This window comes from Hippopotamus amphibius, chromosome 10 (assembly GCF_030028045.1).
Source record: "Hippopotamus amphibius kiboko isolate mHipAmp2 chromosome 10, mHipAmp2.hap2, whole genome shotgun sequence".
Taxonomy (NCBI): domain Eukaryota; kingdom Metazoa; phylum Chordata; class Mammalia; order Artiodactyla; family Hippopotamidae; genus Hippopotamus; species Hippopotamus amphibius.
In genome coordinates this window covers 96,699,387-96,722,097 of record NC_080195.1, presented here as the reverse complement: position 1 = coordinate 96,722,097, position 22,711 = coordinate 96,699,387, and positions in this window count along the sequence as shown.

The following is a 22,711-nucleotide window of genomic DNA, read 5'->3' as shown; positions in this document are numbered from 1 at the left end:
TTTGATGTTTGATAAAGTTTATTTGGTAAATACCTTTTGAAGTTTAAGATACATAATTTACAATTTTAGTTCTGTATGTTAAAATCAAACATTATTCAAAATATTCATGCCTTGATTATGACAGTCATATAATTTTTATCCTTCAATCCATTATATACATCAGTGTGTTTGTGTATCTTTTCACATCTGTGATAAAGCCTAGAATACGCTACACAATAGACTGCCTGGATGCTACAGAGTCAACTTCTAAGTAATGCTGACTAGTTGGAAATGTGATGCCAACCAAAAATGCATATTAAAAATTTTATGATTTATGACCTAATGTGGCTTGACCAGACTTCACAAAAGTGGTGTCTTAACAAATAAAAATTCCTGTATTTTTTAAATTTTGCTATTCATTCTTAATGACTGCCCTTGGGGTAATCTTACAGTGCCACCTATCACACAGCCATTCTAAATGGGAGATTTGAGCTTATTATATCTTCTTTTCTCTCTTTATAACATCACTAATGATGATTGATATGACACAGAACAGTCTGATTTTCACTAGCTTTGTATTAGTTTACTTTAACAGCAGTTTGTTTTATGTTGCTTTTTAAATTAAAAAACACACACACTCTAAACCTACTTTGATATTTTATTTCCCCCTTCCACAATATTTGATGATAGCACATTATTTTAATATTTTACCAGGTTATTTCATACTTAATTTTGTAGTTAGGTTAGATTACTTTTTGGTTTCATTTACAAAATTATACTATCCTCACAGAAAAAGCAGGTTATCCTGACCTGTTTTTCTACTCTCTATTTTCAGAAAGAGTGTTTAGAAAATATGCTTGTGGAAAATGTAGCAAAAGTTCCCTGTAACATTGATACATTTTTATCTTGAGTGGAATGTTTTTTATTATCAAATAACTTTCCCTAATGAATATTATATTTTTAGATATTGTATTCCATTGGGTTGTTTTATTAACTTATTTTTTCCCAGATAATTTCCACTTTAACCTTAAAATATATTGGAATAAATTATTGATAATGTAATCATGATTTTTTCCAATTTTCTTTTTTCTAGTGTATCAATATTTTTAAATTGTTTTACTCTTCCTACTTGAAAACGTTTGTGCTTTATTCTTCCAAAATTTTTAAACTTATTCCACTGTTTTGTTGTTGTTTTCTTTTTCACGAATTTCTGCCTTTAACTTTAAGATTTCTGTTTCCTGTCTCTTGTCCAGGAGAGGAACTTACTTACCTAGGTTATTCTCATGTTTTTTAACAAAATTGTTTAATTTATGTATTATTTTTGTTAGCTCTCTTTCACTTTTTTCCTGTTATTTGATGCTTTTTTTTATTCAAATTACTTTCTAACTATGACTGTATACATCCCATATGTTTTGTTTTGTACTTCTTTTGTTAGCCTTCTTTTCTTCCTGAAGACAGAGTAGTAATAGTACTAGAGAGGATTTCCTGTCAACAGGAAATAAAATAAAGTCCCACTTAGAGCAACTACCTGGTTGTAAGCACTGTATAAACTATGTGATTATAAAAGCATGAGGCCCCTCTGTTGCAGTGATAGAGTTTTACTCCAAGCCTCAGAGTTGCAGAAATATGATATAGTAGAAACTTAGTTTCCAGCTCACTTCTACATAGTTAGTATTCATAGCTGAGAAAGAATCTGCCACTTCCATGTTCACATGGCTGAATGAATTCCAGCCATGTTATGTCACCTGCTTAAGCACTAGTTTATAGCTGATTTCCATACAGCTCAGTAGAAGGCAAATTGCATTTCTGGGATGAGTTCCCTCTTAAATATCGTAAATATTTCATAATTATAGAGTTCTTGCTCTTTAACTTAGCAGTTAATACCAAGAGAGTTATTTCACCTCTAAATGTTGGTGATTGTATTGTTTTTATATGCTATAGAAAAATAAAGCAGGATAAGCAGGATTGGAAACATCAATCGTTTTCTTTTTTTCTTCATATCCTCTGTTAATGAAAAAGTTAGACATCCTAGTTCTACATTTTTCTTGAATTATCTTTAAAATGTTGACATATATAGACATAGATATAATATAGACAGATATTAACAGTTGTATTGTGGCTGAGTTATCACAATTTTAGATTAACTCCACTCTGTCACTACCACTTTAAAGAGGAGCTAAGTTTTTGTACCTGAGACATTATTACTGAGATATAATTAAGTCAATTAAATTCTATATGGTTAATGAAATGCATAGGAAGTAAGGAAAAATTGGTAACCCCTCACAAGGAGGAGACATCTCATGAGAAGGAATGAAAATGAAACTCAAGATAATTTTGTTTTCAGAGAGACAGTCTTCATAAATGCCAGGCTTATTTTTCAGAATAGGAGGAACTGTTTCTCAATTTTAAAATTTAAAGGGCTTTACTTATCTCTGGTGATACAATGACTGCTAAATCCTGCTAGCTGATTGAATTAACAAGTTTTAATTGAGCTAATCAATTAGATTTTCAATAAATTAAAATGTTTAAATTTGAATTATACATATCAAAATGAGATTTACAGTTAATTATCCTGATCAATAATTATTATCTGTAAAAGTTCTGTACCATGTATAAAGAAATCTTCTTGATAAAAATATATGATTTTATTGCAGTAAATCATAGGATACATTTCACAGTAAATAAAAGATAATTAAATTATGTTCAATATTTGTAACAATACTGTATGATCTTAAACTTTTCCCTGGGTATGTATATAAATTATAGATAACTATTACGGTAAACGATTTTAAATTTTGTGATTAAGTGGTAGAAAATAAAGATGTCAGAAATTTCCTCATGGTACTAAAAAATTTTATCTTTGTTAGCAATGGTTCCCCATAACCACAATAAACAAGACAAAAAGGCTATGTACAATGAGAATTCATTGTTTTTAAATCTTGGTGAAATAAATGCCCCACTAGAGCAAACTTTGAACCACTAATACTTTATTAACTTACAGGCTTGTATCTGGATATTAGAAACCATAAAAATATTTGAGAAGGATCAGATTATTCATTCAAGAATATTCATAAATATTCAAATGCCTTAATATAGAATACTTTTTTGAGATATTCTAGTATACAGAATAGATTAAAATGCTCTTGGTATGAGCTTACAATTTTTGTGGGGAGACATACCATAAGCATTTGAAATGGTACATTAATAAATTACATCTTGTGTTAGGAGGCCCAGAAGAAAGTAGTGCAGGGTAAGTAGGATTGGAAATGTGAAGATTCAGAGGAGTGGTAGGTTGCAATTTTAAATTATGTGGTCAGGAAAGCCCCTCTAAGAGGTGACTCAAGCATAGATTCAAACAATACAAAAGAATTAGCTATGAGGATGACATTATTAGCAGAGGAAACAGCCAGTATAAATACATGTGGCAGAAGCATACATAGAACAGTGTGAAGGAGACTGTGCCTAAAGAAGAGTGAGCAAGGGAAAGAGTGGTTACTAAGGTCAGGAAGGTGACTAAGGAATATGACTCCTCTCATCATGTAGAGTATATAAGACTTTGCTTTTACTCTGATAGAAATACTGAGTCATGGTATAGTTTTGAGCAAGGGAATGACATAAATAGACTTAAGTTCAAGTGGATAACTCTGGCTGCTAAGTGGAGAATTTATCCCGGGGTAAATATTATAGTATAGGTATTGAGATCAGATAGAACGTTATAATGGAGGGAGATATTGTCATCTTGAATCAAGATGGTAGCAGTAAAGGTACGTGAGAAGTGTTAATATTTTAGATATGTTTTGAAGGTAAAATGAATCCGATATACTGATGGATTAAATGTATCGGGCTGGCCAGAAAAGTTCATTCAGGTTTTTTCTGAAAGATGTTACAGAAAAACCTGAATGAATTTTTTGGCCAACCTGACAGAGTGTGAGGCAAGTTGTAGCCTATGATGACCTCAGGTTGGTCAGCTAAAATCCGCTTATGTTATGAGGTTTTGTTTGTGAATAAAAACATAATGTACCTCTTCTGGAAATGCATTCAAATGATAAGTACACCAACAATGAAAGAAAATATTATTCTAAGATACTTATCTTCTGGAAAAATGTTAAAGATTAATATGGATTATTGAATTATTGACTATAATTACTCAACTTACAACAACACTAATATTATTATAGTGCCCCCCACCTCCCAGATTTGCAACTCTATTCCTTATCAGTGCGAAACCTGGTTCCTATTCTAATTAATACATTTCCTTATTTGATCAATACTCCTGTATGTAATCAATCTCTCACTATCTCCTACACTTTCTCCCCCGCACTGATATCCTTTAATCATACAAACTGCACAGTGTGAGCTGGGCCACTTTCCATATGGGTGCACTCTCACAGCCTCTGAAAACCCACAGTTGGCAGTCCCTCTCCATGGATGTCCTCTTCCTCCTTCTCAAGTTCTAACATCTTATGTCAGTTGCTGCTCCAAAGGGAAGACTTCCTTGCCTAATTTGGGCTCTTACTCTGCCAGGCCAACCCTCAAACAATGTCCACACCCTTCTCATCCAGCTTGTGACTTAACTCTCACCTCTCACGTAAGACAGACCTCCTCATGCTCCAAAAGGGAAGGGAGGAAAAGGAAAGGGAGGGGGATGGAAATTAAAGAAAAAAATATATATATGGTTTGTCACTGTCTGTAAAGACTCAATATTGTTAGGATGACACTTCTTTCCAAATTGATCTTTTACAGTGATTGGCAAACTTTTTCTGTACAGGTCTAGAGAGTAAAAAGTCTAGATTTTGCAGACACATACTTCTATTTTTCCTTCTTTTATCCTTTTACTTCCACCTCTTCCTCTTCCTCTTCCCCTTCCCTTCTCCTTGTACTCCCTCTCCTATCTCTCCTATTCCTCCTTCTTCTCTTATTTCTGCTTCTGCTTCTCCTTCTTCTTTGTGAAAATATAAAAACTATTTTTATACCATGGACTATATAAAAATAATCTGTTGGCTGGTCACCTTGTCTATGGATTTGAAACAATCCCAATCAAAATTTAAGTAATTTTTAAATGACAGACATGAAAAAGGTGAGTCTAAATATCATATGGAAATAGAAAGGACTTAGAATAGCTAAACCAACTTTGAAAAAAAAAGTTGGAAGGCTCATTACTTTCTGATTCTAAGGCATTAATCGAAACAATGTAGAATTAACATCAAGAAGACAGATACATGGAACAGAATAGAGCATCCTGAAATATTCTCACATGTATGTGGATAAATAAGTTTTGATGCCAAAAAAAGAGGCAAAGGCAATTTAGTTGTGGAAGGATAGTCTTTTCAACAAATTAGATCTATGGGCATAAAAATGAACTTTGATCCATATACGGCACCATATGTAAAAACTGACTCAAAACAATTCATACACCCAAATGTGATACCTATACCAAAAAAACTTTCTAGAAGACATAAAAGAAATCCATGTTACTTTGTATAAGGCAATAATTTTTATATATGATATTTAAAGAATGATTTATAAAAGATAGAAATGGCTTGATTAAAATTTAAAAGCTCACCTCTTCAAAAGACACTATTACATAATGAAAAGACAAGCTACAGACTGGGAGAGAAATTTACAAAGCAAATATTTGATAAAGGATGCATATCTAGAATAAAAAAAAGAAAAATACAAAATTCAGTAATAATAAAATAATCCAACCTAAAAATGGACATTTCACCAAAGAAGGATATAGATATCAAATAAGTATGTAAAGTGGTATTTAATCATGAATATCATGAATGTTTTGCTAGATGCTAATTAAAACCCAAAGTTAGCATTAGACAGCTGTTAGAATGGCTATAATTCGAATGATTGGAGATATAAAGTATGGGTGATAATATTAAGAAATTGAAATTCTTACACACTGCTAGTGAGAATGTAAAAAAATACCACAATGACCATGCAAAATAGATGGGCCATTTATTTAGTATTTGAACATATGCCTACCATATAACCCAGCCATTCTACTTCTAGGCATTTACCTGAGGGAAATGAAATCATATTTTAAGGCCAATACTTATACCTGAAGGTTTATAGTATCTTAGGTATATTAGGCAAAATTTGGAAACAACCAAAATATTCATCAGTATAACTGGATAAATTGTGCTATACTCAGACAATGACTACTACTCAGCAATAAAAAGGAACAAGCTACACATAAACACATGAACCTCAAAGATATCATGATCCACGACAGAAGTCAGAAACCAAAGGCTACTGTCTGATTCGATTTATATAACATTATTGAAAAGGCAAAACTATAGGCAAAAGGCAAAAACTAGATCAGTTATTGCTAGGGGCTGTTAGTGGAGAATGTGGAGGCTGACTGAAAAGGGCCATGTGGGAACTTAATGGGATGATGGATTATTTCTGTATCCTGATTGTAGAAGCAATTATAGAACTTTATCCACTTGTCAAAGCACATTGAACTGTACATTTTGAACATTATTATATGTGAACAATTCCTTAATTTAAAATAAATATGCCCAAATATTTTTTGGAATAACATTTTTGTTATTGAAGTACTCTTTGTTGTATTGTACCTTCATACTTCCTTCTTCCTTTTTTTATTATTAAATATATACTTCCTTTTGAGCCCTCCAACTTCAGAGAATGAGTTATTTTAATCAAAAAGTCTTAAATTTCACTATCTTTTTGTTACACACCAATTTATCTGTAGACTCTATCTTCTGTTAGTACGTCAGACACTACACTCTGTACAATGAAGTATTTCATTGTTTTAATTCTAAGATATTTTATGATACTTTGTATAAACCTTCGATATAAAAATGAATTGAGCTTGTTATAGTTCTATCAAAAAAGGACCCATTTGGCAAGAATTTGAGAAGATAATGAACAGACACTTATGTTTGTATCACCATTTTCAAGATGGTGCATAGAGATATTTCTTTGAAAATTATGAATATAAAATATATTACATTGCCGTTCCACATGGGAGGTTTGGCAATTTAGATCTCACATTATATTTTTTTTCTCAATCAAATTATCTTCTGCCTCAAGATTAATAAAGATTAAAGATATAATTTCTAAATTTTACATAAACAGTCCTCCAGTCCTTTTCCCATATGATAAGGAAACTTTGGAATAGACTTTTTTTTTTTAATATAACAGCCGAACATTACTTCTATCGCATTATACTTGTGTAGTCCATGTCTTCTGTCCAGAGATTGTACTTCTATCTCTTTTGATATGTAGTGTGTCCTTCACTCTATGATTTCCATGAGAAAGCAAGTCTGTTACAACTCTGAAACAGATTATTTATAAATTATTTTTCAAGGGATTTACTTGTATATAAAAAATAGAGTAGCATGATTTGACTTGGTGATTATGCACCATACATTTAGAGTGAAAACATTTGTAGAAGTGGTTTTTGGTATGTGCGTTGTGCTTAGGATACTTCAAGTTATTATTACTATTAAGCTTTTTATTTTGTGAAAATTGTGGGTTCACATTGTTATAATAATACAGAAAGATACTATTTATCCTTCCCCCAGTTTAGGGAACTAGAAATTTTAAAATCAATGTTGGTTTATGCTATCTTTGTTTGTATCTCTTCATTCATTTGATCATTCATTGATTGGAAAACTATTCTCTAGTGCTTTGGGTGGTCCTTTGATGGCTAAAACACAGTTATACATAGTTATACAATTAAATGCTCTTACAGAGTACCTCTTCCATTTTTGAGGAATACTGAAATTAAGGAATCTCAGTTCCAGGTGATTAAAAAATCAGCTAAATCTGACAAACAAGTTTGGATTCATTGGCACACATAAAAGTAAGAATAGAACCACCTTATGATTCAACTAGTTTTGCCAATACTTCTTTCTTTTCCCATCACTCAGTAAGATTTCTCTGTATTGATTTAATTATTAGGCAGACTCAGATATCCACATTCATTCCTTATATAACTGGTGAAATATTAACAGATCATTTTCCTCTGAAAGGTTCTAAACTCCAAAGCAGAAACTCATATGTGTTTCTTGTTTCAGTATTTTTGTGATATAAAGGCCACTCCACCCTACACAAGTTAGATGATATTTGACAATCAAATTTAAAGATAATTAACATTTATTTATAATTAGCAATTATCCCGGGCAGCCATAAGCATTTTCATGTCCCTTAATAATTATAAAGACTCTACCATCCCCATATAAGACATCAGGATTACAGAGTTTGTAAGTAGTAAATCCATTATTGCTTACTTGCAATACGTGATTTTTTATCATGTTAAAACTTTTCACGTGCCTTTCAGGGGATTGTTTATTCAAAAAATTCATGATACCAACATAATCCAAAATAAGGTAATATTAATGTTACATTTCAATACATGTAATTAATTTCTTGTTTTATGTAGTTATCTGTGCTTTGCAGAGAAAGATTTCTCAAGTTCTCCCCCCCCTCACTAAATAAATGCTGAAGAGATCTTTGCTTTTTAAAGATCATTAGTTTAAAGAAGCATCAAGTCAGCGATCTGCTGTGGGTGCCTAATTTCTCAGACCAGGCATATGACTGCTTAGAGACAAACAGCTCCTAATTGGATTATTGACCTTTTCCAAAGTTCTCGGTGTCTCTGTCCTTGCTTTCAGCTGAAAACCATTATTTTTAAGGAGAGGAATTTCTATTATGAAATGGACTTTCTATTTTCTTTTATTCGTTCCTATTCAATCTATGCTTATCAATTTCATTTTTATCTCTGCCATTGTCCTTCACAGTTGAGACCTATTTTATTTCTTTCTTATCAGAACTCCTTGCTCCTATGTACTACCTGTTCTCTTGTTTTGTTAATGCTTGAAAATCCAGATTATTTTCAGCATAAATGCTGCCAGAAATAAGAAATAAAATTTTATCTTGCTATGTCTCTGATCATGTCAATACTGTGATTTCATAAGTTAGACTGCCAACTTTTAATTCTTAAATGCAGTATTCTTAAATAAACCACAAAATTTAAAGGTTAAAAAAGAAAGAAGCCAACGACACTTTAAAAACAAATAAAAATCACCATGTGTAAGATCAAAGACATGGTTGAAACTGTTCCAGAAGCAGTTATTCTGCTAGACTCCAGAGCAAACATAAAAACACCCAACAAGACTTCCTAGGTAGCACAGTGGTTAAGAATGCACCTGCCAATGCAAGGGACACAGGTTCAATCCCTGCTCCAGGAAGATCCCACATGCTACAGAGCAGCTAGGCCCATGCACCACAACTATTGAGCCCGCGCTCTAGAGCCCGTCAGCCACAACTATTGAGCCCATGTGCCACAACTACTGAAGCCCACGTGTCTAGAGCCCATGCTCTGCAATGAGCCTGTGCCCACAATGAAGAGTAGCCCCCACTTGCCGCAACTAGAGAAAAACTCTGTGCATGACAATGAAGACCCAATGTAGCCAATAAATAAATAAATAATAAATATATTTTAAAAAAAGACCCAACAAATAATTAAAACATTTTTGTCTGAAGCCATCTCTGGCGGTCTCTTGTTTGGTTCTGTTCTTTAGTATAAATTCTTGATTTTGGAGAATTTAAATTCAAGAGCCATGATCACTGTTAGGACTGAGGCATCCACTGTGCTCCCAACTGTGTACTAGGGGCATCTTGAGGGCCAGGCTACCAGCCAGTTTGAGGATACACATGTAAAATTCTCAGGGAGAACTATCCTCAGGGAATTAAGACCTAAGAATGAGGATACTAGGGATTCTGATAGAGGTGGTCATATACAGGATGACTGTGAGAAAAGAAAATGGAAACTCCCATCCACACCCATGCCACCCTTCACATACATAAACACATGTGAAGCACATACAGGTAACACTGTTAATTTACAGGATTATGATATTTTATGTATTAAAATTTAGTCATTAGCTGGCCATTTATACACAGCAAAATATTATAATAAAAAGCTGAAATTTGCTGTTATTTGAGAATATCATGAAGAGATAAATTATGATTTTAGAGAAATTAGATTCATGCAAAATTTTTTTATTTGAACATGATTTTAAGGCTTAATTTTCTTTTATTTTTTAATGTAGTTTTGATTGTACATTAATAGAAGCTCTGTGGATCTTATTTTTGTCTTGCTGAGCTATTATTAGCTAGGGATTTTAATTAGATTTATTACCGCAATATAAATTATGTACTGTATCACACAAATTTATTTTAGTTCTATACATATTAAATACCAATGTCTAGTGAAATAATTATTTAATAAATATTTCCTCATATCAAACATACTCTCACTTATATTATTTTCATTTCATTTCATATCATCAACAGTTTTGAATAACATACTGTACTTGTCAAATATTATATAAAACTCAAAAATAAAGATTTATTGATGATGTAAGCATGGCTATATATTTGTTCAGATTTTTACTGACTTCACTTTTAATGTAGTTTACTTTAATAACCTTCACTGTATTTGCTCTAATTTATAACAATAATTTAAAAAATATTATCATTGATGTCACCTTTGGACTAAACTAATTTAGCACAGATATCTAGAAATGCATCTTTTCTCTGTGATCTTCCTATCAATTTTAAAAATATTAAGTTGGTTACTTTTGAAATGTATTACAATTAAGATAAAATAATTTAATAGGGGATACTGGCTTTCCCAGTTCAACTAAAATAACAAACAAAAACTTTTTCTTTAGTTTTAAACTTGGTACCTGCTATTCTGTTTTAAAATTCATGCTGCTCTTTGTGAGATGAATTATCATTGGAACATTTTCTTCAAATAGTAGTTAATATTTAATAGAAACTGCGCTGTTAGAATTATATATACACAGAGACACGCCTAACACAGAGATGATTACTGATATCAATAACATTCCACTTACAGTTGTGACTTGTTAGGCTCCCAGGAAAATGCAGTGGACAGTGCAGGGAATTTTAAATGAGACCTGAGAGTCATCAGCCTATAAAATATTTAGAACAGCTATGAATATCAGTCACACACACACAAAAATTCTGCTGACTTAGGCCACATTTGTTTATTGTCACTTCAGCCCAAACACATCCCTGATACGCTAAAGACATTGCAGAGGCTGTTTTACATGTGCTGCATCAAATAGTCATCTGTCTTTTTGGCTTGCATATAGCAACTATGAAATTTCTTACCTACTCCTCCTTTTTTCCCTCTATGCTGGGGTAAGATGCTGATGCCTGCCAAAGGCATTACCTGTGCTGTGATGTTACTGGAACATTCATTCACACCAGTATCACTGATGACTAAACTACTAGTAAGATATGTGCTGAGGGCATTTCTCCTAAAGCCCTATAATCATGGCACATGTCTGATTCTACCAAAGCGTGGTCCACCACAGTGGTGCTTGACAATTGTGTTTCCTAAAGCCTATTGTAAATTTTGTTGAACCAATATTTTCCATTTTTTCTTACTCATTAATTGCAATCTTAGGATGCAGGAATGAACCTCCTTAGGGCAAAAACTAAAGGCAAAAAGAGTAATAGACACTATTTAAAAATAAGCCTCTTCTGCCATGCAGTTATATTATCCTTGATGAAAATATTAGCACCCATCCTGTTTTCTCTTGAAATGAATTGTTTCTAAGATGATCTTTTTCGTTCATGAACCAGATGAAGGCCCAGATAAACAAGCACAATTTATATTCTAGAAGTGTCTACACATGCTTAGACTTCAGAGTATCAAAGTTTATGTCAAATTTGCATTTACTTATATACAGGTATACCTAATTGTAATTAATTTTGCTAGACCTCTATAAAAATACTTTCTTCTTATTGATTTCTGAGTGTGTAAATATATATTTTGTTTGTTTGTTGGTGGGAGAGAGAACTCTAATTTCCTTTATGGGTGGGTTATCAAGCAGCTGCACACATTTTTTCTCAGCTGCAAGCAGGAAGGATTTATTACATGACAAGCATCACAAGTGAGTATTTAGTACAGAAAAAAAATGCAAAAACCACAAATATTCAAAGTTCCAACTATTTCAGTAGGAATCTAAGTCTGAAGAAGAGACAATTCCTTTCAATTATTCAAAGAAATTATCTCTTTAGAAATTCAGTTTGGCTGAAGCAAGCCAAAAAATCATTCTCTTTTATACACAAAACAAATTTGCATTCTATCAAAAATACATTTTGGGATCAAGTCCACTTGTATGCAAATAATCTGTTGTTGGCAGTGTTTAAAAAAATCTGTAAAATCCAGAGTCACTATGGACAACATGACTGTACATGAAAGTTTGCAATCTCACAGATAAAGTATTCTGGAGTATCTTCATTCAAGTGGGGACTATATTTCTTTAGAAATTTTTAAAGGACATCTATAAAAGCCAGTGCCACGCTGAACAAGGTGATTATAAATCCATCAGTTTTCAAACATGGGTGTGCTCAAGCCCAGTTCTGGGACACTGACTGTATTCTATATCACTATGATTATTGGATTGTTAGGTAAATATTAATCTTTGATATCTATACAGAGTGGAGCAAATGACAGGGTCAACACATACATGTATATTTATGTTTATGACATACGTACGTACATGCCTACACACACACAAAGAAATATGAGCATCGATTCTGCAGGAATTGTTATATGGAATATGTTGCTTTACAAAATACTGGTTTTAGAACCTCAGAAATTAAAACAAATCAGCAGACAACAATAAAAGCAAAACAAATAATAAGAAAATGAAAACAAGGTGAGACATTCCCTTTCCTTTTCAGGAAGCTGGTTCCTGGAAACTCAGTCTCTGTCCTAAAATTTTGGTCTGCTCATTTCCTGTAAGGTTGGTACTTGCATTCTATGATATTCGACATTTTACACATACACACACACACACACACACACACACACACACACACACACACATATGTTATATACATGTATATAAAGATCAATTTTTGTTAATTATAAAAATTCATTTCTTTACCAGGGTTGCTTGATGATAAACACATCCAACATATTAGACATACATTTTACAACTCTACTACTCACTAGTAATTAATAACATGAATTTTTTTTAACAATATCTACATGTTCCATATGAAATTTAATTTCATTGGATAGGTAGATAATATTGTACAAGGAGAGCTTCCATTGAGTGCAGTTCAGCCAATACATTTGGTTAAGACTTTCTGCAACTTGACCTACAGTACTGCTCCGGTTTCTAAAGTCTTCACACTTGAAAAGCTATGGCAGGGTTATTTCAGAATGGGGACCATGGGGCCAAGGTAATTGGTCTTCAAACTGTTAATTCCTGCTACTGTGTTGATACAATTCAAGGGATACTTAGAAACATGATGACCAAAGTGTACATCTTAATTCTGCCTCTGGCTACTAATGTGGTTTTGAACCAGTCTCTGTTTTTTAAACTTTTTTCATGGCTAAAAATGTAAATATTACACTGAATAAATATGTTATAATGTTATTTTACTATCCAATGTATTAGGCTTTTGTGTTCTTTCTACAGAGCTCCTAAAGTTAACATGTCTTTTCGTAACTCAGAATAAAATAAACATTCACTTAAATTTGCATACAGATTTAACTGCTTACATTTTTAAAAATTATATTTATTTAATTCTATAGAATTAATCTTGCTTTGTATGTGAAGATTTAAATGGTTGTATTTTTCTTTCATGGTCAACATATGATTTCCTGCAATAGTATGATTCCAGCACCACCACACACAAGAGTTCACACACCTACTGCCATTCTACCAAAAGAAAAAAAAAATAGAATGTAACCCTAACATCTTAAATAATTTTTTCTATTAATGTAATTATATCATTTGACTTCAGTTTCATGGTAGAGATGTGGCATATCATCTTTCTCTTTTGCCAAAGGAAATAGGGGGGAAAGTGGCATGTATCATTTGGTCTCTTTCAGTACTTAATGTTTGCTTGCCTGATGTGGCATGAAACAGACATAAATTTGAGTCATGAACTCCAGTTTCAGGCTAGAAAATCTGGATTTCTCCTGTATCAAATAAGATTCTTGAGACTGGCTAAGTAAACTGCAAGAAGGGTTTTCATATTTTAAAACTAGAAGGAAATTTCAACTTCAGGCTTAAAGCAAAACCTAGATTAAGCCTGACAAAGATTTTTTTAAATTTGGAAATCTTTATATTTTGGTGTTCTCCCCGCTTTCACTCCTTGAATCAGAATATAGGATAAAGAAATCTGCATTATTAAAACAGGGATGGGACTTCCCTGGTGGTACAGTGGTTAACAACTGACCTGTGAATTGGGTTCAATCCCTGGTCTGGGAAGATCCCGCGTGCCGCAGAGCAACTAAGCCCGCAAGCCACAACTACTGAAGCCCACGTGCCTAGAGCCAGAGCTTCACGACCAGAGAAGCCACCACAATGAGAAGCCCACACATCACAATGAAGAGTAGCCCCTGCTCGCCACAACTAGAGAAAACATGCATGCAGCAACGAAGACCCAATACAGCCAATAAAAATAAATTTATTTAAAAAAAGAGATGATTTATTTTTAACCTTCCTCAAAGTGAAGCCTCTTTATTCAATTACTCATTAATTTAACTACACATTTTCTGTCTTTTTCATTATCAAATGGGATATGAGATTTGATAGCTAATTTAGTCATACTTAAAAGTTCAAAAATTGTCTGAGGATGGAGCAAATTACTCACAGTGAAGAACTTGTTTATGGAAAGGCATTTCAAAATTACAAATAATTTTAAATGAGGATATACATATGATGCTTATATAAATATATTTACAGAAATGTCAACATATCATTAGGAACATTAGAAAATCAGGGAAAAATTATTGAAATTTTAATAGATATTATTCAGTATAAAGAGGATAAAAATTGATAGAAAACAAAAAAGAGTTTCAATGACCAGAGGGAAATATCAAGTGGTCTAATATACATGTACTTGGAATGTGCATAAATGAGAGTAAAGGGGCCACGGAAGAAAAATATTAAAATAGACAACTGGACTTTTTTGCTGTGAACGAACAATTCAAGAACTGCTGACTACAAACCCTCTGCAATAATGAAGCAGGCACTAGATCCAACCTAAGTCAGTGGGAAAAACCCTGTCTATCTTCCTCATGGTGTAATAACAAGGTGTTGCTTCTCCCAATTCCAATCCAAAGCTGAAAAGATTATGGAGTAGAAACTCTGTCATCTGATTAAATCACAGAACAGAGAGCTGCAGAGGCCTCAGAATGTAAATTGACATTTAAACAGCACCCTGAATAGATTGGTTCCTGATGAAATAAAAGTTTGAAATAGGAACCAGAATCTTAAAACAGACTACTCAAAATATCCAAGATACAGTCCAAAATTTGTTCTCATACAACAAACAGGATAATTTCAATTTGAAAGATAAAATAAATCAAATACATCAAAGCTGATATGACCCAAATGTAGGAATTATTGAACAAGCATTTTAAAATAACTATTGTAACAATGCTCCAAGAAACATTTAATACTCTTGAAAGAAGTGAAAAATTAAAACCTCAGGAAAAAAATCAAAGATATAAAAAAAATTTAAATGATAACTTGAGAATTAATATTTACAATAAACAAACAAAAATGTATTAAATGGGCTCAATAGCAAAATGGAAAGGACAGAAGAAAGTCACTGAATTTGAAGATAAATCATTAAAAATCACCCAAACTAAACAGAGGGGAAAAAAAAAAAAACAGACAAAACTAAAAATAAGCCTGTGAGACTTGTGGGATGATTAAAAAAGAATTAACATCTGTGTCAATAGACTTTCAGAAGAAATGAAAGATAAATAGCTGAAAAAAATGTATGAAAATATAAAGTTGAACATTTCTCTGGTTTGGCAAAAGACACAAACTCGTTTATGCAAGAACCTAAGTTCCAAAGAAGAGAAACACACAGAAAAGTATGCACATACACTTCATAGTGAAGCTTCTGAACTAAAGAAAAACATGTCTTGAAAGCAGCTACCGAGAAATGAAATATTACCTAGGAAAATAACAATTTGAATGATATCAGATTTCTCATTTGAAACCATGTAATTAAGAAGAAACTGGTACATCATTTTTCAGGATTGAAAAACAATATTTATCAAAACTGAATTCTACATCTAGGAACAATATCCTTCAGGAATTAAAAGTGAAATACAGACATTCCACTCTAAGAAAATCTTAAGAGAATTTGCCACAACCAAGCATGCTGCAATATCACTAAATGAAGTACTTCAGACAGAAAGAAAATAATAGAGGAAGAAAATTTGAATCATAAGAATGAAAAGAGAGCATCAAAACATATGAGTAAATACAATTCACAACTACTTTCATCTTCAGTTCTAAAAGTGTGTTTTACTGTTAAAAGCAAAAATAACTGATGGGTTTGCCAACAATATTGAGACTATTTTTCAAAGTTAATTTTGGTAAGATTTTAATATTGAATTTTTTATATTATCTCAAATGCAGTTATGAAGTTTCTGGAACAGAGATCTGAGAGATTGTTGCTTACAGCAGTAACCACAACAGTTCATCATGTTCAGTTTCTGCCTCTTATGAGGCAATATGATGAGAGCTACTAGATAGTTAGAATTCATGTACCAAGTGTATACCTTGTGCCAAAGAAAAAGAGCTCTGAAATTACCAATCTAGGAATTTATACAGGAGTTATACAGCTGACACCCTCTCAAGACAGAAGCCATAATCCCTAGTCTTTTACAATTATTTGTAACATATACCACTGATTTTATATATCTAGGTTTTATCCCATGTTGAAATATAAGCAAATTCTTTGAAGAGGATAAAGAAGAAAGTTCCTTCCCTGGAGGGCAAGTATTTGACTCCAGTATAAATAAATATTCTACTTTTTGAATGAGAGAACATGGCTAAAATTCTAACAGCCTTGGACTATGAGGAGCAAATGAGTCCAGAGAAAAGGAGACATTCTCTAGTATGCCAATTTCTTTTGCTCAAGAAGCCAAATTGCTCAGAACTGTGAGACTAATAATGGGACATTGTTTTTTCTGACAGTATTTAAGACAATTATCTCACATTTGGAGTTGAGGAGTAAAGGGACCTAACTGGTAATAAGATATATGTATTGCACTATTGATAATACTAGACTTTAATCTACTCTATATGTATATTGCATGTCCTTATGCAATTAATTTAAAAAATACAAAAACACATCTCAAAAACATTATAGATTAAAATAAAGGAATACAAAAATGTTTATGTAATACACAAGAAGATAGAAAAGGGGAGGCAATAAACTGAGGGACAAATCAATAAAAAATAATACAATGGCATCAATTTTTAAAAATCAATACTTCCATTAAATGGCCCAAATTCATGAAATAAAAGACATACATTAGCAGAGTAGATGGAAAAACATGATTTAACTGCACAATGCCTACCATAAACTCAAGTCAAAAATACCTGCATATGTTGGTTAAGGGTAAAAGGGTAAAAATAAATAAATAAATAAAAAACTAATCAAAGTAAAAGTGGAGTGGCTATATTAACATCAAAGTAGATTGAAGAGCAGAAAAATAATTATCAGGGCAAAGAGAGAGATTACACAATGATAAAAGCATGAGCTCATCAAGAAAACAGAATTAAGTGTGTATGCACCAACCATCAGCTGCAAAACACACATAGAAAAACAAATAAACAAAAGGAGAAATAGAAAAATCCACAATTATAGTTGGAGACTTCAAAATGCCTCACTAATTGATAAAACACAAGTCAAAATCAGCAAGATTACAAGCAAACTGAAAAATACCATCAAAATTATCTCATTGACACAGATCACTCAACAAGAACGAATACTTTCAAGGGTGTGTGAGATTTCATCAATATGGACACACTATCTTAGGTCATAAAGCAAACCTTAACGAAAGAAAAATATCAGAAATTATTCAAAATTATACTCTCTGACTACAATCAAATTAAACTAGAAATCAATAATAAGAACATATCAGGAAAATCTCCAAGCACTTAGAAATAGCTAATACCTATCTAAATAAATAATGAATTTATCTGGGAAAAAGTCTCAAGGGATAAAAATAAAATATTGCACCACTTAAAAATGAAAATATATCAAAAATGTGTTGGATTCAGTAAAAGTAATGCTTATTCACAGTATTAAATCATTATCAGAAAAAAAAACCCTAAAATTATTTTTAAAAGGGAGAAAAAAGAATAATATAAGCCTAAAACAATTTAAGCCTATACATAAAGAGAAATAATAAAAATCAGTGAAGAAATCAATCATATTGAAAACAAGATAATGATTTAGAAAATAAACTAAACCAAAAGTTTTTCTTTTTAAAAGATCTACAAAATTGATAGAACTCTAGCAAACCTAAACAAAAAAAGAAAGAAGATTCAATATTACCAAAAAATAACAAAAATGAAATGGGGGCCATTACTATTGATCCCATTGACATTGAGTTAATAATTGACTGTCACTAATAACTTTATGTCATAAGTTTGATAAATTAGATGAAATGGACTAATTCTTTGAAAGGAAAAAAAGAGGAAAAAAAAGAGGAAAACAAACCAAAAAAAAGCAAGGAGAAAAACATAACCTGAATAGTTCTCTGCAATTAAAGATACTGAATAAATAATTAATAATCCTACAAAAAGGAAAAGCTCCATTCCCAGATTATTTAACTAGTAATGTCTACCAAACGTATAAGAAATAAATAATACCAATTCTCCACTTTCTTTTCCAGAAAAAGGAAGCATAGGAAGCACTTCCTAACTCATTCTATGAGACACGCATTACCCCAACACCCAACTTAGATAAAGATATTACAAGAAAATAAAACTCCAGGACCATATTTCTCTCACGTACATACCTCTCGTGAACTCTCTCTCACGGATGTAAACACAAAAAATCCTCAACAAGTGACATTAGTAAGATAAAAGGCTAGAAAGCTGCTGCTGGTCCAGATTCTCCCATGGAAACATTTAAACAAAACAAAACAAAAAACAAAAAAACAGCACTGGAGACTGCGTAGAATAACTATATAAAAACTCTGGAAAATATTCAAAGGTCTACAGCAACCAAGCAAATGATCAACCAAGCAAAAGTCACATTCAGAATCACAGGAAATTCTGTGGTGTTTTTGCCTACCTTTGCCCCTCTCCTTCTCCTAACTTGTATGGTCTTGGGAGAAGGTGGCAGCCCAATTTCCAGCTCCCTGCCTTGAAATGGAGTGAGCAGAGCAGACCCCCATACAAGGTTCCAACCTGTTTGGGTGCCTGAAGGACTGGTCTATGTTTTAAGGAAAGGGAAAAGCAGGGTAACTGGGATCTCAGGCTATGAAAAGCAGCTGAAGCAGTGGTCACTGTTGGTAAATTCAGAGCTAAACAGGAAGTGTTTTAGACAAATAATAATCTTTCAGGCACCACATAACAATAGTCATTTTAATGGGATTAAATTATTCTATTAAAAGACAGATCTGATATAAAATATCTATATAAATATACTGTTTACTGTCAAAGCAAAAGCACTGCAACGAAAAAAAGGCCTATGTTTGCAGTACATTTTATTGAAGTAAAATAGCCAATAACTATAACATAAATATAATCAATTCTATTTTAACATATTTTTCCTGACATCTTAAAGACTAGCCATTAGTGTTATCCCTAAAATTTATCATTTTAAAAGATGATTTTCTTATTTTCTTTTGTACATACAAACATAAGAAACTGACTGCCATTTCAGTAGTATATGGGTAAATCCTATGAAACTTTACATTTGAACATCCAATTTGTTCATTGTAAAATAGTTAAGATGCTCTACCAAATCAAGAATTATGGTTCTAGACAATCAGTAATAAAAGATTGCAAATTATTCCTGAATAAGAATTTGAATGGAAAGCAAATACCATATAGAGGTGTTTCATTTCAGGGTGTTTTTTTTTTGTTTCTTGGGGGGAATTGGTGTGTTTGATTTTTTGTTTGTTTGCTTTCCAGATCACCAGGCATATAGTGTTAGCATCAAAAATATTTGGGCCATAATTCTCCAACTTAATTATTTAGCATATAGTTTTTGTCAGTTCTTAAAGATCAATAAAAGGATAGCTTAGTTATCTTAAATTCCTTGAGATATTAAGTACCCATATAGAATAATTCACAGCATCAACAGTAAACATATTACTCAGGCACTGGTCCTTAATATAATCAAAATATACTTTTTCTAATTGGGAACACGTATGTTTTAAAAATTATCAAATTGCAGAGTAAACTGATACAACCTAAATCATCACAAGATATAATTCATGAAGTGTTAAAAGTTAACTAATACATTTCTAAGAACATTATGCAAGGCACTGGAAAAAACATTTTTTAACCAGAGTAGTCAATATTAGGAATTCAAATTTAGATATCCTTTAATGCAAGTTGCTATGATGCTAGAAGAACTGTAAATAAGTTATTACTGACATAACAAGACTGATAATTGTTTTACTTATTGTCATTTTGAATTAATTTATCCCTCACATTTCAAATAAAAAGGGATACAATCTAGTTCTTAAAATTATCCTACCACAGGTAATAAAGTAGAGTTCTTCATAAACTTTTTGAATCCCAAGCCAGTCTGTGCAAACTACTATAATTTGCTTAGTGGAATATAGCCAGTCTCCACAATATATCTTATAGTTTAACCAGTGATCTAGGGAATAAGAAGCTTAGCCAAGTTGTCTACCTCCACAAAAGCAAACTGTTGTCCCCTCTTACCTGTGTGGGTATGTTCCAAGACCCCAGTGGATGCCCCAAACCAAGGATAGTACCAAACATTAACTGCATAATATAAACTGCAAAACCAGCATGAATTTTTTTTCTTTATTCACAATTTCACAGATAGAATATTTGTCCTTACCGTAAATAAGGCTAACTCTCACGTAAATTGATACCCCAGTGGGCTTCACGCTAAGGGTAAGGTTAAATCAGAAGTTACATAACATTCAAGTGCAGACTTATAGCACTTTGTGGGCTTAGATCTGTAAAAACTCTATAGTGATCACCGAAGTGTTGTCAGAGAACATTCAAATGAAATAAGCTGTGCACTACAGGACCAGTTTAACACTCAGCTCTCTGTTTCTAAATATCTTTCTCCAATAAATGAAACCAGCATTCCTTGAAAAAGTAGTTCATTCCAGGGTTGAGGAAGGGACAATACAAGATGAACAGTAAGCACTCTATGATATCAGAAAACAAGAAAGTGCTCAAAAATTGGGGAATATCAAAGGAACCAAAGAGTCAACCTGAAAGAGTTCCCAGTGACCAAAACTGAGATATTTGGGCAACAAACTGAATAGTAATAGCATTTTGTTTTACCCATAAAGTGAAAGAAATATTTATGAAGCTTAACTTACAGAAGTATATATGGCAATTCTATATTACCCCTGAAAAAGCAGCAAGGATTCCTGACCCCAAAAATCTGGTTTGAATGTGCAGTTGACACTCAGCAAGAGAAACTGAGAGAAAGTTTATTACTCATACATGGGACTCTTAGAAACAGCTAGGTGGATGCAGGGAAGTCCACGTTGTCTTGGTTAAATCAGAGGGTGTTTGTTTTGGCCTTTGTAATGGCTAAGGACTTAGATGGGGGAAAATTAATGCACAAAAGGTTTAAATTTCCCACCAGTGCAAACTCCTGGATTTTATCTTCCTGTCCAAATGTGGAGCAGAAGGGGAAGAGAAAGTATGGCCTAAGAAGAAGTCAGCAGTCAAACATCAAAATAGAAGGCAGACACTTCATTCAGGAATAAATAAATAAATAAATAAATAAATAAATAAGACTAAGAAGCTCTTCCTTACAGAAGGATTCCAACTAATTAATGGGAAAAAATAAGGGAAAAATAGACTCACTATTCAGAAAGAACCAACTTGAAATTTTATATATAGCAAAGTTTAATGATCAGTACATAGAGTAATCTTTCAAAAGGGTTCAGAAGTCTTGGCAGATTGAGTACTTAGAGAAGATTTCTTGGTCTCTGTCTCTCTTTTACACACACACACACACACACAACAGTTGTACACATAATTGACCTGGTCTTCATAGGATGTGAGACAGGGCCTATCACTTTGGACAAAAATTTAAAATAAAGGATATCTTATCATTCTCTAATAGTTTGGGAAAGGTAGAAATTTCCTTCCATAATGAAAGCCAGAGTATTTTAACCCACTAGGAAAGAAAAGTTAATAACACAAAGGAGAGACACACCTAAGTACTGGCAAATTTGATTAGAAAATACTAGAGCTTAAAGTAATTCCTTCTCTAAAGTAATTTAGTCACATCATTTTCCTAATATCCTTTTTAACATGGGGGTATAAATGATGCTTAGGTCTGTTCCCTAAACTGTTAGCAAATTGGGGGTTCTATTTTTTTTTAATTTTATTCACTATTTTTTGGCAGTATTGGGTCTTTGTGTGGGCTTTCTCTAGTTGCAGAGAGCAGGGGCTACTCTTCATTGCTTCATTGTGGTATGTATGCTTTTCTTAAATTAATTAATTTGTTTATTTATTGGTTGTGTTGGGTCTTCATTGCTGCTGTGATGGCTTTCTGGCTTTCTCTAGCTCCGGAGAGCAGAGGCTACTCTTCGCTATAGCGTGCAGGCTTCTCATTGTGGTGGTTTCTCTTGTAGCGGAGCACAGGCTCTAGGCGTGTGGGCTTCAGTAGTTACAGCACATGGACTCAGTAT